This window comes from Aquarana catesbeiana, linkage group LG01 (assembly GCF_042186555.1).
Source record: "Aquarana catesbeiana isolate 2022-GZ linkage group LG01, ASM4218655v1, whole genome shotgun sequence".
NCBI lineage: Eukaryota > Metazoa > Chordata > Amphibia > Anura > Ranidae > Aquarana > Aquarana catesbeiana.
Genome location: NC_133324.1, coordinates 428,347,345 through 428,360,327, shown reverse-complemented (window position 1 = coordinate 428,360,327; position 12,983 = coordinate 428,347,345). Strand labels below are relative to the sequence as shown.

The 12,983-nt window shown below is 42.6% G+C and overlaps 1 protein-coding gene across 11 annotated transcripts in view; it reads right to left on the bottom strand.

Moving 5' to 3' along the window:
- The window catches only part of LINGO2 (leucine rich repeat and Ig domain containing 2), a 3,171,904-nt gene that overhangs the window by 1,185,622 nt on the left and 1,973,299 nt on the right, over positions 1-12,983 (bottom strand). Inside the window, exon 7 of one of the 11 annotated variants that reach the window (XM_073635754.1) lies at positions 11,833-11,966. The exons of the other annotated variants lie outside the window; for them this stretch is intronic. The gene's annotated coding sequence lies outside the window, so the exon portion shown is untranslated. The remainder of the gene's footprint in view (positions 1-11,832; positions 11,967-12,983) is intronic. 11 annotated transcript variants of the gene reach the window in all.

The window sequence follows — 12,983 nt, the reverse complement described above, 5'->3', positions numbered from 1 at the left end:
GCTATTTCAGCCCTATATACTACTCTGTCGGCCCATGTGTACACTGAAGGTATATTCTCCAAGAGCTATTTAATTACTAACGGCACGGGGCAGGGGTGCCCACTCTCCTTACTCATATTTGCTCTGGTCATGGAGCCTTGGTAGAAATGATAAGGTCACATGAACGTGATTATGCCTATGGTTGATGATATAATTTTAACACTGGCAAACCGAAAACAATCTTTATCTGCAGTCCACAAAGTGCTAAATATATTAAATTCCATATCCTGCACCAAAGTAAGTCCAAATCTAGGGATTTCATCCCTGCAAAGATAAAATCCCTTCTTCAATCTCATTTTCCATACCCCTGGGCAACAAACTCTCTCTCCTATTTGGGAATAACCTTAACAACTCCTACCTCCAAATTGCTTGCCCTTATTAACATCCATACAACAGGACTTAACCAGATTAAGTAAACACTACCTGTCATGTGCTGACAGACTTGCAGCATTTAAAATGCTGACTCTTGGGGGGGCATGGCCCGAACATGGACAAGATGGCCATGTAAGACACAGGCTCCTCACTCGGAACAACTTTTCCAGTGTGTCTCTGCTATCTCGTGGCCCGGATTGAGAACTAACGGGTCGCCCGCACATACTCTCCCTCCGTGGTGGCATGTTGCGGTAAAGAAAGGAGGAATACCGCCCACAAAAACTCGTGGCCTTCATGTTCCAACTGGCGCAGCCAATATGGCGCTGATGTCGGATCATCTGACAAGCGGCCCATGGCTTCCCCTTCTCAGCAGCAATCATGGGGACACAGCCACCTCCGGGATCGGAGGATAACATGCTCTCCAGCCCTGACCCATCAACCTCACTCCCAGGAACACCCACCACAGGCAGCCCAGCAAAAGCTTGGATGAGGCTGAACTCTGGCAACAGCTGTACATGAGGTGAGCCATCTATCCCCCTCACAGGGCCCTGAAAGCACACAACCTGATCCAATTCCTGCATTCTCTACCTTAGGTCAGCCAGTTATAGACACCACCTTAAAAGAGATGCTTGTATCTTCGAGAAGCTCCCTGCAGTCAGACTTGCTATCCTTTCTACACAAATATGATAAAACATGACTGTTGTGGAAGACAGGGTATCACATATTGAAACTAACATGAGGGAAGTAGCCACAACTGTCAATGATCTCATTGATGCCCACGATGAGCATGTAGAAGAGCAAAAATGGATCAAAGACAAATTGGCTGACATTGAGAACAGATCGCGCCACAACAACGTTAAGATTCACGGCATACCTGAATCTGTGCAAGCAGTAGACACACCCTCTTATGTCAGGAGTCTGATCAAAGCTTTACTACCAGACTTGAAGAACATAGAACTGATCGTCGATTAGATTCATAGGCTTCCCAAACCCCTGTTTCTACCCACAACAGTGCCAAGACATGTGATCGTCTGCATTAATTTCTTTCATGTGAAAGAACAACTTATGCATAATCCAGATCCCTGGGATCCCTGCCTGATTAATACACTTCCCTGCAACTTTTTGCGGATTTATCCCAACATACACTGCAAAGTCGCAGACAGCTCAATGCAATAAAAAATGCCCTATGCAATCACCATAATCAATATCAGTGGGCTGTACCAGCCAAAATGCTAATCACATACAATGACTCCAAATACAGTGTGCCTTCCCTTCAAGTGGGACTGAGCCTCTTAGCTGAATGGCGCATAGTTCCTGACACCTCTACCTCTACTATTAACCAGATGGCGTTCTACTCTGTGAATAGCCTTATTCGGCCTTTGGAACTCTAAACCCCACTGTTGCCCTTCCTTGGTACCAGTTGTACCAGCTGCATAGGAAGGGCTAAGGGACATAGGTCCTATTCTTGTTTGTTTTGTTTCACCACCACTTACATTACTAACCTACATTTGGTTGCCTACATCATAAGCTCTATATCTATTATTGCTAATCGTCATTCAAGACCTCTATTGCCTCGGCGCTCTCAGTATCTCCCCGACAGGAAGTTTGTTTGTATACCTCCTGCAGTAAATTTGTTCTTATATCTCAAACTGCCGCTTCTGAGAAGCTATACAGCATTATGACCATCAAACTCCTTTGTGTACAGGAAACCCATTTTCAAGCATCTAACTCACCCACCTGTACCAATAAGAACCAAGATCTATACAGCTTCCACTCCTGTAAAGAAAAAGGGGATTCCTGTTGCCATCAATAACTCTCTCCCGTTCCAACTAAAAGAGTGTGTTAAAGACTAAGAAGGAAGATACCTTATTCTATGTTGCACCATCAATAATGCCCAGTCATGATCGTAACTGTCTATGCACCAAATGTCCATCAACTATGCTTTCATCATAAAATCCACAAGGAGGTAGCAGCAACCCAAAACGTGACAATTTTATGGTGTGGAGACTTCAATGTTACTCCTGACCCTCTTCTGGATTCTTCAACTCTTCCCACAAGAAGGAAACTCGCTTTGAATACCCTTCTGCCAGATTTCCGGCTATATGATGTGTGGAAATGTCAGCATGCAGAAGAATATGACTACACAGTGCTCTCTCCCTGTCACAATACTTATTCTAGAATTTACTTTTTTCAGACAGATCAGTGGACACTGCAAAAGGTTTCATCCTCCTCTATTCTCCCCACAACATGGTCTGACCACTCACTGATATGTATTACTATAGAGGACTGCCCAAAATCATCTTCTGCTTTTATCTGGCATCTAAACACTAGAATTCTGGAATCCTCTCCCTATGCAAATTCTCTTTGCAATAACCTTAAAAACCTTATAGGGCTTATTTACTGGGCTTTTCATTCAATTAGGGGCTAGGGATAAGAGGCAGAGGAAGCAGCGCCTTGATCCTCTCCTTGAGGAGATACAGCCACTGACACACTAAACAAATCCCAACCATCTAATGATCTCAAATCAAAGCAAATTAAATTACGCCTTGACTTACACTCTCTCCTTTTGGAAAACTTTGATAAGTCTCAAAAACATCTCAAAATGCGCTTTTACGTTCATGGAAAAAAAGCTGGTAAACTCCTAGCTCACCAAATCAAAGGTTACCACACTAAGACCCCATTCCCTTAATCTATCACCCTAGTAGTAAAACCACCCCCCCCCCCACACACACACACACCCTCCTCTCACACCTTCTTCCTTGAATCCCATCTAACTAATCACTGGCATAAAATAAAATAATTTCCTAAATGCCCTTTTAGGACATCTAAATCTATGGGCATGAGACATTCAGGTCTGAGTTTTCTCTCTTCTCCTTCTCACGGGAGGGGGGTGTCCTTCTTCAGTTGTCCTATGTTACATGGACCTTTTCTATTAGCTGTCTAGGCCTGGTGCCCTGTACTGTAAGAGAGTCTGCAGGCAATGACTTCAATGCAAGTGACAATTGAAGACTGCCTATGATTTGGCAATACCCCAAATATTTCAGAGAAAATGTAAAGTAAAATATACATTTAGAAATATATTCATGAATAAAAAATAAAAATAAGCGCAATCACTGTTATGAAAGACACGGAAAAGAAAATATTCTAGAAGTATACATTAAAACAATTTTACAGTAGAAAATATTTTCAGTACAGATAAAGTTTTATATCACACCCTGCTTTTTTAACAAACAATACATTCCCCAAAAGCTCTTTGATATACGTTAATTAAATGTTCCATATTCCTCATATTCAAAGTATGAATTCTTCTCTGTGGCATCAGTAAGAAAAAAAATAATTTGTGAATCAATTGCATTTCATATAATTTTGAAGGGAGAGATGAGTATCAGCCCTAAACCATTTTCTACTCCTCAGTGCTGATAAAAAGTTTTGCATAAATATGTGAAATTTGTGCCCATGGCTTTTGTAGAGTTTCACTATGAATTCCTGTTGAATGAGAAATAATTGTGGTGTAATGTGAAATCAATATGCTGCTAAATAATTTGCTGTTGTTCTTTAGTTCATAGTCATATTTGTATTCTATTTATGTGGTAATTATCTCAGTGCTCCCACTATATAACTAATGTTTAATATGTTTTTTCTCCAAAAAAATGAATACCTCTTTAACCCATAAAAATGTTAATGACTTCAGTTTTCATTTTTTTTTAATTATAGCTAATAAAGATGGCTTGAGTAATCAAAATAAGCAAATCTTAAAATTAAAGAGACTCTGGGGTTAATTTACTTAAAAAGTTTAGAATCTGCACTCAATCAACTGTAGCTGTGTTCACCTATATCCAAATCAGTTCTAGATGATTTAAATCAAGGATGAGCTTAAAATCCAGGTTAACCATGTGTGCAAGGTGAAATCAGCTTGTTTGCAATTTGCAGACCTGGCAAACTAATGGTAATGAATTGTCAGGTCTCAACAATATAGATAAAACTCATTGAAAAAAACAGCATGGGTCCCCCCCCCCCAGTCCATTACCAGGCCCTTTGGGTCTGGTATGAATATTAAGAGGAACTCGGAACCAAAATGTAAAAAAAAATTGTGTGGGGGTCCACCCAAAATCCATACCAGGCCCTTCAGGTCTGGAATGAATATTAAGGGGAACTCTGCGCCAAATTTAAAAAAATGGCTTAGGGGTCCCCTCAAAATCCATACCAGACCCTTATGTGAGCACACAACCTGTCAGGCTGCAGGAAAAGAGGGGGAATGAGAGAGTGCCCCCCAAACCATAACAGGCCACATGCCCATAACATGGGGAGGATGCTTTGGAGTAGCCCCTCAAAGCACCTTGTCCCCATGTCAAATAAAAATGTCCCCTGATGTAAATCCATCTCATACTGCCCGACAGACCGAAAAAAAGAAAAAAAAGCTGCAACAGCTCCGCCTCCATTGGAGGCTCCCGCCGAGTGACGCTTCTTCTCGATGACAGCTGTTATATAGCTGAGGGCGGGGCCACCCGGGGATGTAAATGGGTGACCCCGCCCCCCTCTTATGCCATGTGACATCAGAAGAAGGTGGGGTCACCCATTTACGTCACTGAGTGGCCCCACCCTCAGCTATATAACAGCTGTCAAAGGGAGAAGCATGCATTGTGCAGGAGCCTCTGGAGGCGGAGCTGTTGCATCTTTTTTTTTCTTTTTTCGGTCCGTCGGGCTACACAAGATGGATTTACATTGTGGGACAATTTTATTTATTTATTTTATAATAAAGGACTTGTCCCAAAGTGTCTTTTTTTACTATTTTTGACACTTGTTTGTGAAATGGCAGGGGTGCAATGTATCCGTTACCAATTCACATAGGGGGGCCGGGATCTAGGGGTTCCCTTGTTAAAGGGGGCTTCCAGATTCCAATAAGCCCCCCACCCACAGACCCCCACAACCACCGGGAAAGGGTTGTGAGGATGAGATCCTTGTCCCCATCAACATGGGGACAAGGTGCTTTGGGGGGCTACTCCAAAGCATCCTCCCCATGTTGGGGGCATGTGAACTTGTATGGTTCAGGAGGGGGGCGCTCTCTCATCCCCCCTCTTTTCCTGTGGCCTGCCAGGTTACGTGCTCGGATAAGGGTCTGGTATGGATTTTAGGAGGACCCCTACACCATTTTTAAAAAAAAAATACTGCAGGGTACCCCTTAATATCCATACCAGACCTGAAGGTCCTGGGATGGATTTTGGGGGATCCCCACGCAATTTTTTAAAAAAAATTTTGGTTCAGGATTCCCCATAATATTCATAACAGACCCAAAGAGCCTGGTAATGGACTGGGGAGGACCCATGCCATTTTTTTCAAAGAGTTTTATCTATATTGCCCAGACCCAAAAATTCATTACAGCGGCGATCAGTTTTTAATGACTTTTTTACTTTAGAAATTTCATTTTGCTGTGGTACTGTTCTAAACATGGGAAAAATGTGCCACTTTACAGGCATACTATAGACACCCTCAGGCACGATATTTAAAGGAATATTTCATTTTTATTGTTTCACTTTAAGCATTAATAAAATCATTGCTCCTGAAAAAACTGCCGTTTGCATTGATACATGTCCCCTGGGGCAGGACCTGGGTCCCCAAACACTTTTTATGACAATAACTTGCATAAAAGCCTTTAAAATTAGCACTTTTGTTTTTTCATGTTAGTGTCCCATAGACTTTAACGGTGTTCTGAGACTTTTGAATTTGTTGCAAACAGGCAAACACACGATGTTCGAGTCAAACTTACGTTCGAGTCGAACATCAGGCTCATCTCTAGTCACAGGTCTCAGAAGACTGCCGGAAAAATTGAAAAACGACAGGGGAAAAATGCCTGGGCTGAGCACAGCGCTGGATCATGGGACAGGTGGGTGTTTATTAAAACAGTGATTGGAGCATTCAGAGATTCAGCTTAAAGATTTACAAATACAGTGCCTTGTAAAAGTATTTATACCCCTTGAAATTTTCCACATTGTTTCATGTTACAGCCAAAAATGTAAATGTATTTTATTGGGATTTTATGTGATAGACCCACACAAAGCGGCACATAGTTGTGAAATGGAAGGAAAATGATAAATGGTTTTCAAATTTTTTTACAAATAAATATCTGAAAAGTGTGCCGTGCATTTGTATTCAGCCCCCTTTACTCTGATACCCCTAACTGAAATCTAGTGGGACCAATTGCCTTCAGAAGTCACCTAATTAGTAAATAGAGTCCACCTGTTTGTAATTTAATCTCAGTATGAATAGGTGTTCTGTGAAGCCCTCAGAGGTTTGTTACAGAACCTTGGGGAACAAACAGCATCATGAAGGCCAAGGAACACACCAGACAGGTCAGGGATAAAGTTGTGAAGAAGTTTAAAGCAGGGTTAGATTATAAAAAAATATCCCGAGCTTTGAACGTCTCACGGAGCACTGTTCAAACCATCATCTGAAAATGGAAAGAGTTTGGCACAACTGCAAACCTACCAAGACATGGCTGTCCACCTAAGCTGACAGGCCGGGCAAGGAAAGCATTAATCAGAGAAGCAGCCAAGAGACCCATGGTAACTCTGGAGGAGCTGTAGAGATCCACAGCTCAGGTGGGAGAATCTGTCCACAGGACAACTATTAGTCGTGCACTCCACAAATCGGGCCTTTATGGAAGAGTGGCAAGAAGAAAACCATTGTTGAAAGAAAGCCATAAGAAGTCCCATTTGGAGTTTGCGAGAAGCCGTGTGGGGGACACAGAAAACATGTGGAAGAAGGTGCTCTGGTCAGATGAGACCAAAATGTAACTTTTTGGCCTAAAAGCAAATAGCTATATGTGGCAGAAAACTAACACTGAACATCACCCTGAATACACCATCCTCACTGTGAAACGTGGTGATGGCAGCATCATGTTGTGGGGATGATTTTCTTCAGCAGGGACAGGGAAGCTGGTCAGAGTTGATGGGAAGATGGATGGAGCCAAATACAGGGCAATTTTAGAAGAAGACCTGTTAGAATCTGCAAAAGACTTGAGACTGGGGCAGAGGTTCAAATTTCAGCAGGACAACGACCCTAAACATACAGCCAGAGCTATGATGGAATGGTTTAGATCAAAACATATTCATGTGTTATAATGGCCCAGTCAAAGTCCACACTCAAATCCCATTGAGAATCTATGTAAAAAGAGAAAGGGCCAAGGGGGTACCACATCCAAAAAATTGTTAATAAGAAAAAGGGAACACTGGAGCGGACTTTATAGGTACCACAAAAGGAATACAAAATATTATTAGAAAAATAACTAATTTATTAAACATTGATATAAAAAATACACAATGCAACTTAAAAAAAAATGGTATTTGGCTTCCAATTGAATAAGCCACACATAATATGTGTATAGTCCCTCTTGCTGCTTGAATGTGGCAGGTCAACATTTCGCTTTTGCTTGGCAACAAGCAAAGGGATTCTATATGAGAAAGGAGAGATAGTCATATTTCAAATATGGACAGTGGGCATAGATATACATATTAAAGGTGAGATGTCTGAGAAATAGACATATATAAGTGATACATAGAGAAAGCCACTCACATAGAACAACAAAACTCTCATACATATGACATGCCCCACGCCATCCCAGGGTGCCTAGGTTGCAACGAGGATCACAAGAGTACCCAGAGGGATCATCAAGAATCTACATAATTTAAAAATATGCATACTGTAGATAATCCAAAAATCTCGGTATGGGATTGAACTATAAATTAGTAATAATAATAAGTAACCCTAGATTCAGCATATACTTACTTGGCTATGGGTAATTTCAATATTAAGCCTAGCGGGTGTCAATATAACAAGCTGGTGGAATCAAGATGGAAAGACAATAATTGTAGGCTAAAATAAAGCAAAAAAGGGCCGTCAGGTGTAGACAGCTAAAAAAACACTATATGGTATATCATCAGATAATGAGCAGAGGTTACCTCAAAAAAGAAGAATGATGAGGCCTCAAAACATACAGAAAAATTATCCCCATAGGACACAATATGTGACCATATAGAGAGAGATACATGACACAGTTTAAGATATCAAAGAGGAGAAAAGCAAAAAATATTAATAGGAATATGCCTAAATACAGACTCACCAAGGGTCTACTGGTCAAAATGCTCCAGGGCCCTGTGCTGATAAGGCATAGACACTCATTGAAGAAATAGCCTATTACTCCAGATAAAGGATCTAAAAAGACCAAATAACTAATGTCAATTCCATGATGACAGACTATCACTGAAAAATCAGTGGTGGACAGAAAAGAAACAATACAGAAATGATTTACACCAACTTGTCACTGAGAGTCCAGCAGAGTTCCACCGCTATAGTAGGCAACAATAGCAATGAGCTATATATAGTGCCTTCATACCACGCCAAACAGCTCTCTAGCAATAATTGCTGACAGCTGGATGGACGCTACCAAAATGATAATTGGCTTTCTCTATGCATCACTTATGTATGTCTGTTTCTCAGACATCTCACCTTTAAAATCTATGCCCACTGTCCATATTTTAAATATACCGTATTTATCGGCGTATAACACGCGCCGGCGTATAACACGCACCCCAATTTAGGAGGGAATTTTAAGGAAAAAAAACTTTTAGGAGGGAAGTTGAAGGGAAAAAAACTTACATTTAAATGCCCATCATTGCAGCCTTCTCAGTGCAGCCTTGCCCCAGTGCAGCCATGTCAGTGCAGCCTTGTCAGTGCAGCCTTCCCCAGTGCAGCCTTGTCAGTGCAGCCTTGTCAGTGCAGCCTTGTCAGTGCAGCCATGTCTGTGCAGCCTTCCCCACTGCAGCCTTGTCAGTGCAGACTTCCCCAGTGCAGCCTTGTCAGTGCAGCCTTCCCCAGTGCAGCCTTGTCAGTGCAGACTTCCCCAGTGCAGCCTTGTCAGTGCAGCCTTCCCCAGTGCAGACTTCCCCAGTGCAGTCTTGTCAGTGCAGACTTCCCCAGTGCAGCCTTGTCAGTGCAGCCTTCCCCAGTGCAGCCTTCCCCAGTGCAGCCTTCCCCAGTGCAGCCTTGCCCCATTGCAGCCGTCGATCCCCTGTCCCTGCCATATTGGGCTTCAAAATCGCCGACCGCGATTTGAAAATGGCGCCGCCGGCGCCGAAATACACAGAGCCGGTCCTCGGCTCTTTCCGGCGGCTCTCGTTCATTTTCGGCTCCACTCGTAGTCCCGAGCGGAGCTATCCGAACCTAGCCGAGTAGGTTCGGATAGCTCCGCTCGGGACTACGAGTGGAGCCGAAAATGAACGAGAGCCGCCGGAAAGAGCCGAGGACCGGCTCTGTGTATTTCGGCGCCGGCGGCGCCATTTTCAAATCGCGGTCGGCGATTTTGAAGTTTTGACACCACGGGATCGCAGGGGATCGGCGTATAACACGCACCTGCGACTTTCCCCTGATTTTAAAGGGAAAAAAGTGCGTGTTATACGCCGATAAATACGGTAACTATCTCTCCTTTCTCAAATAGAATCCCTTTGCTTGTCGCCAGGCACATAAGTCCTGAGGAAGCGAAAGCGAAATGTTGACCTGCCACATTCAAGCAGCAACAGGGACTATACACATATTATGTGTGGCTTATTCAATTAGAAGCAAAATACCATTTGTTTTTAAAGTTACATTGTGTTTTTTTTATATTGATGTTTAATAAATTAATTATTTTTTCTAATAATATTTTGTATTCCTTTTCTGGTACCTTTAAAGTCCGCTCCAACGTTCCCTTTTTCTTATTACCCATTGAGAATCTGTGGCAAGCTTTCAAAATTGCTGTTCAGAGATAATCTCCATCCAATCTACACAAACTAGCGCTGTCCCCATAAACAACACACAAATTATAACAGTCTGTATAAAAATCTGTATAAAAAAGTTCTCTTAGCTCTAGGTGCTGCAGCTCTCTTAAGAATCCACAGAGTGGCGGACTTGATCTGAAATGTACAAAGAGAGGAGAGTCCAAGGCTGCCCTAGTGTAATACTGTTTAATGGCAAAGATGCAAATTCAAGTTAAAAAGGTTACACTCACAAACATGGATCAGAGGGTTGCATGTACAGCAAAGCAGATGTCTCCTCTCCTGGCCTGAATGAATGGATAGCCTCCCAAAAATGAGTGATATGGATGGGGGATGTGTCAAAGCGAACTCCGTTTCCTCATCGTGTCATGCTGCGTTTGCTGTATAACATTAGCACGGTCCTGCCGGGGCAGCATGACGTCACTCGTGGCCGTACAAGGAAGACTGAAGTGAGTGAAGTAACTCCTCCTTCTCCATCCAATCTGACAGAGTTTGAGCTATTTTGCAAAGAAGAATGGGCAAAAATGTCACTTTCTAGATGTGCAAAGCTGGTAGACACATACCCAAAAAAGACTTGCAGCTGTAATTGCAGCGAAAGGTGGTTCTACAAAGCATTGACTCAGGGGGGCTGAATACAAATGTCAGGTGACCTGAGTCCAGATGCACCCCATTGGGGTGCACTACAAGGTAGAAGACCCTACGGCTGACTGCTGTGGATGAAGCTCTAGGTGTTACAGGAAAGCAGGTACTCTGTAGTACCAACACGGATGACCCTGGGAGCTAGAGCATGAGATTTCCCAGGGTGTGGAATCTAAGAGCCAGTGGGTGTTCACCAGAGGCCCTTAGTGGTGGAGATGGATTTAGCTGCAGTCTGGCTCCAGGTCGTGACCCCTAGGACCTCCCAGCTCACGGTAGACTACAGGGAAGTAGAGAGGAAGCAGCAGACTGCGACAACAAAGGATAGTCAGGAGATAGCCAAAGGTTGGGGTAACAAGCAGGTAAGGATAGTCAAGAACAAGCCAAGATCGGTAACTGGAATCAGACAGAGAACACACAGAAAGTCATACACGGAAGCCAAAAAACACAATATTGATCAGCAGGGCTGGCTTGCAGTGCACAGGCTAATATAGAGTTCCCTGATAGGGGCTGGGGTGGAGCCATGCTTTAAGGAGAGATTACTTAAGCAGCCAGGTGAAAGTGGCTGGCCTCTTAAGCTGAACACATGGAGAGGTAAGCTGACAGACAAACATTACTGCATATCCATGACAACAAATGCACGCCACACTTTTCACATGATTACTTGTCAAAAAAATTGAAACCCATTTATCATTTTCCTTCCACTTCACAATTATGTGCCACTTTGTGTTGGTCTATCACATAACATCCCAATAAAATACATTTACGTTTTTGGTTGTAACATGACAAAATGTTGAAAATTGCAAGGGGTATGAATACTTTTTTCAAGGCACTGTATTCTATTAATGAAAGAAAATGGTGAAAGAAAATGTTTACAAAAATATATTACAAAACCAACAATAAAATAAACATGGAAAATATAAAATGCAACATGCAAAATAAAGTGGAATAAAAGTGGAATGCACTTGAAAAAGTTCACCTGATCTTTGGTTCCTGGCAGGTATTCCAGTCCGATATCTCACTGGCTCTTATAAATGATTCTTAGCATTCCTTCTTAGCTTGAAAAGTTAAGTAAGAGCTGCAGCTGTCAATCAAAGCCATCGTTTCAGGTCCCTGAAGAGGACATTTACAGAATTAACAGAACCATTCAAAGATGCTGGAGAGTTGATGCTCAGTAGTGATGAGTGACATCACTGGGTTTACTGGCATTCCTCCTAACCCCACCCTACCATCTTCAGAAGCATCATTGACCAGGCAGATGTCTCTTCTGTAGCTGCTAGAGCAGAAGAAAAAAGCCCCCAATAACACCCATGCCAAGATTCTAAATGCCTGTTGGCTTTACAGCTTCTCCCATTCTGTCTGGTGGAGATTCCCCCTTTACAAAAGGTTGTGGCCTGTGCTGCACCACAGTGGTAAGTATTCAGTCTGATATCCTGATGGAGGGCATTCCTGCCCTCCATCAGGATGTGGAAGGCTGTATATTCATGTCACCAAATCATGCTGTCAGAAGCAGTTTTCACATGACTACATCTCCTTCACAAACCTCCTTTTGCTGGCTGGAAAGGATGCAGGAGTGGGAACACCAGTGGAGCTGGTCATGCTGACTCATGTTTTGCACCTTGGTGACAGTGTCGGCACAATCACCTTTTCCACCTCTTTCTCAATGACCTCATCTGGTGACACTTTAGAACCACCAGTCCCCCAGAGCCTATGCAACAGCACAGACAAAAATGCTGCAGTGTGTTATTGAAGTTGGTTTGCCTTGGGGGGACTTATATTCACACCAGCGGGTGCACGTAATATTGGGTTATGTGCATATAATGCATGTATTGTGCACAAACTTTGCAGTGTGTTATTACAACACATAAGCAGTGCGTTTTAAAAATGAGTCATTCATGTGTGGTAGTGCAGTGCAACACTTTGCTGCATATTATAATATCCTGTGTTGCAATAAAATCTATGCCTGCATATTATACTCTGTTCAATGACACTCATTTGGGACTTTTTATTCAGCTCTAAATGTGCTTGCACTGTTTTTTGACAGGGGTTTTCCCTTTTTTCTTTTGTATGGTGTGTTCTGCGGCATATTACACTTCTTTTCAATCCTTTGGACAGATAAATTGCCTTACA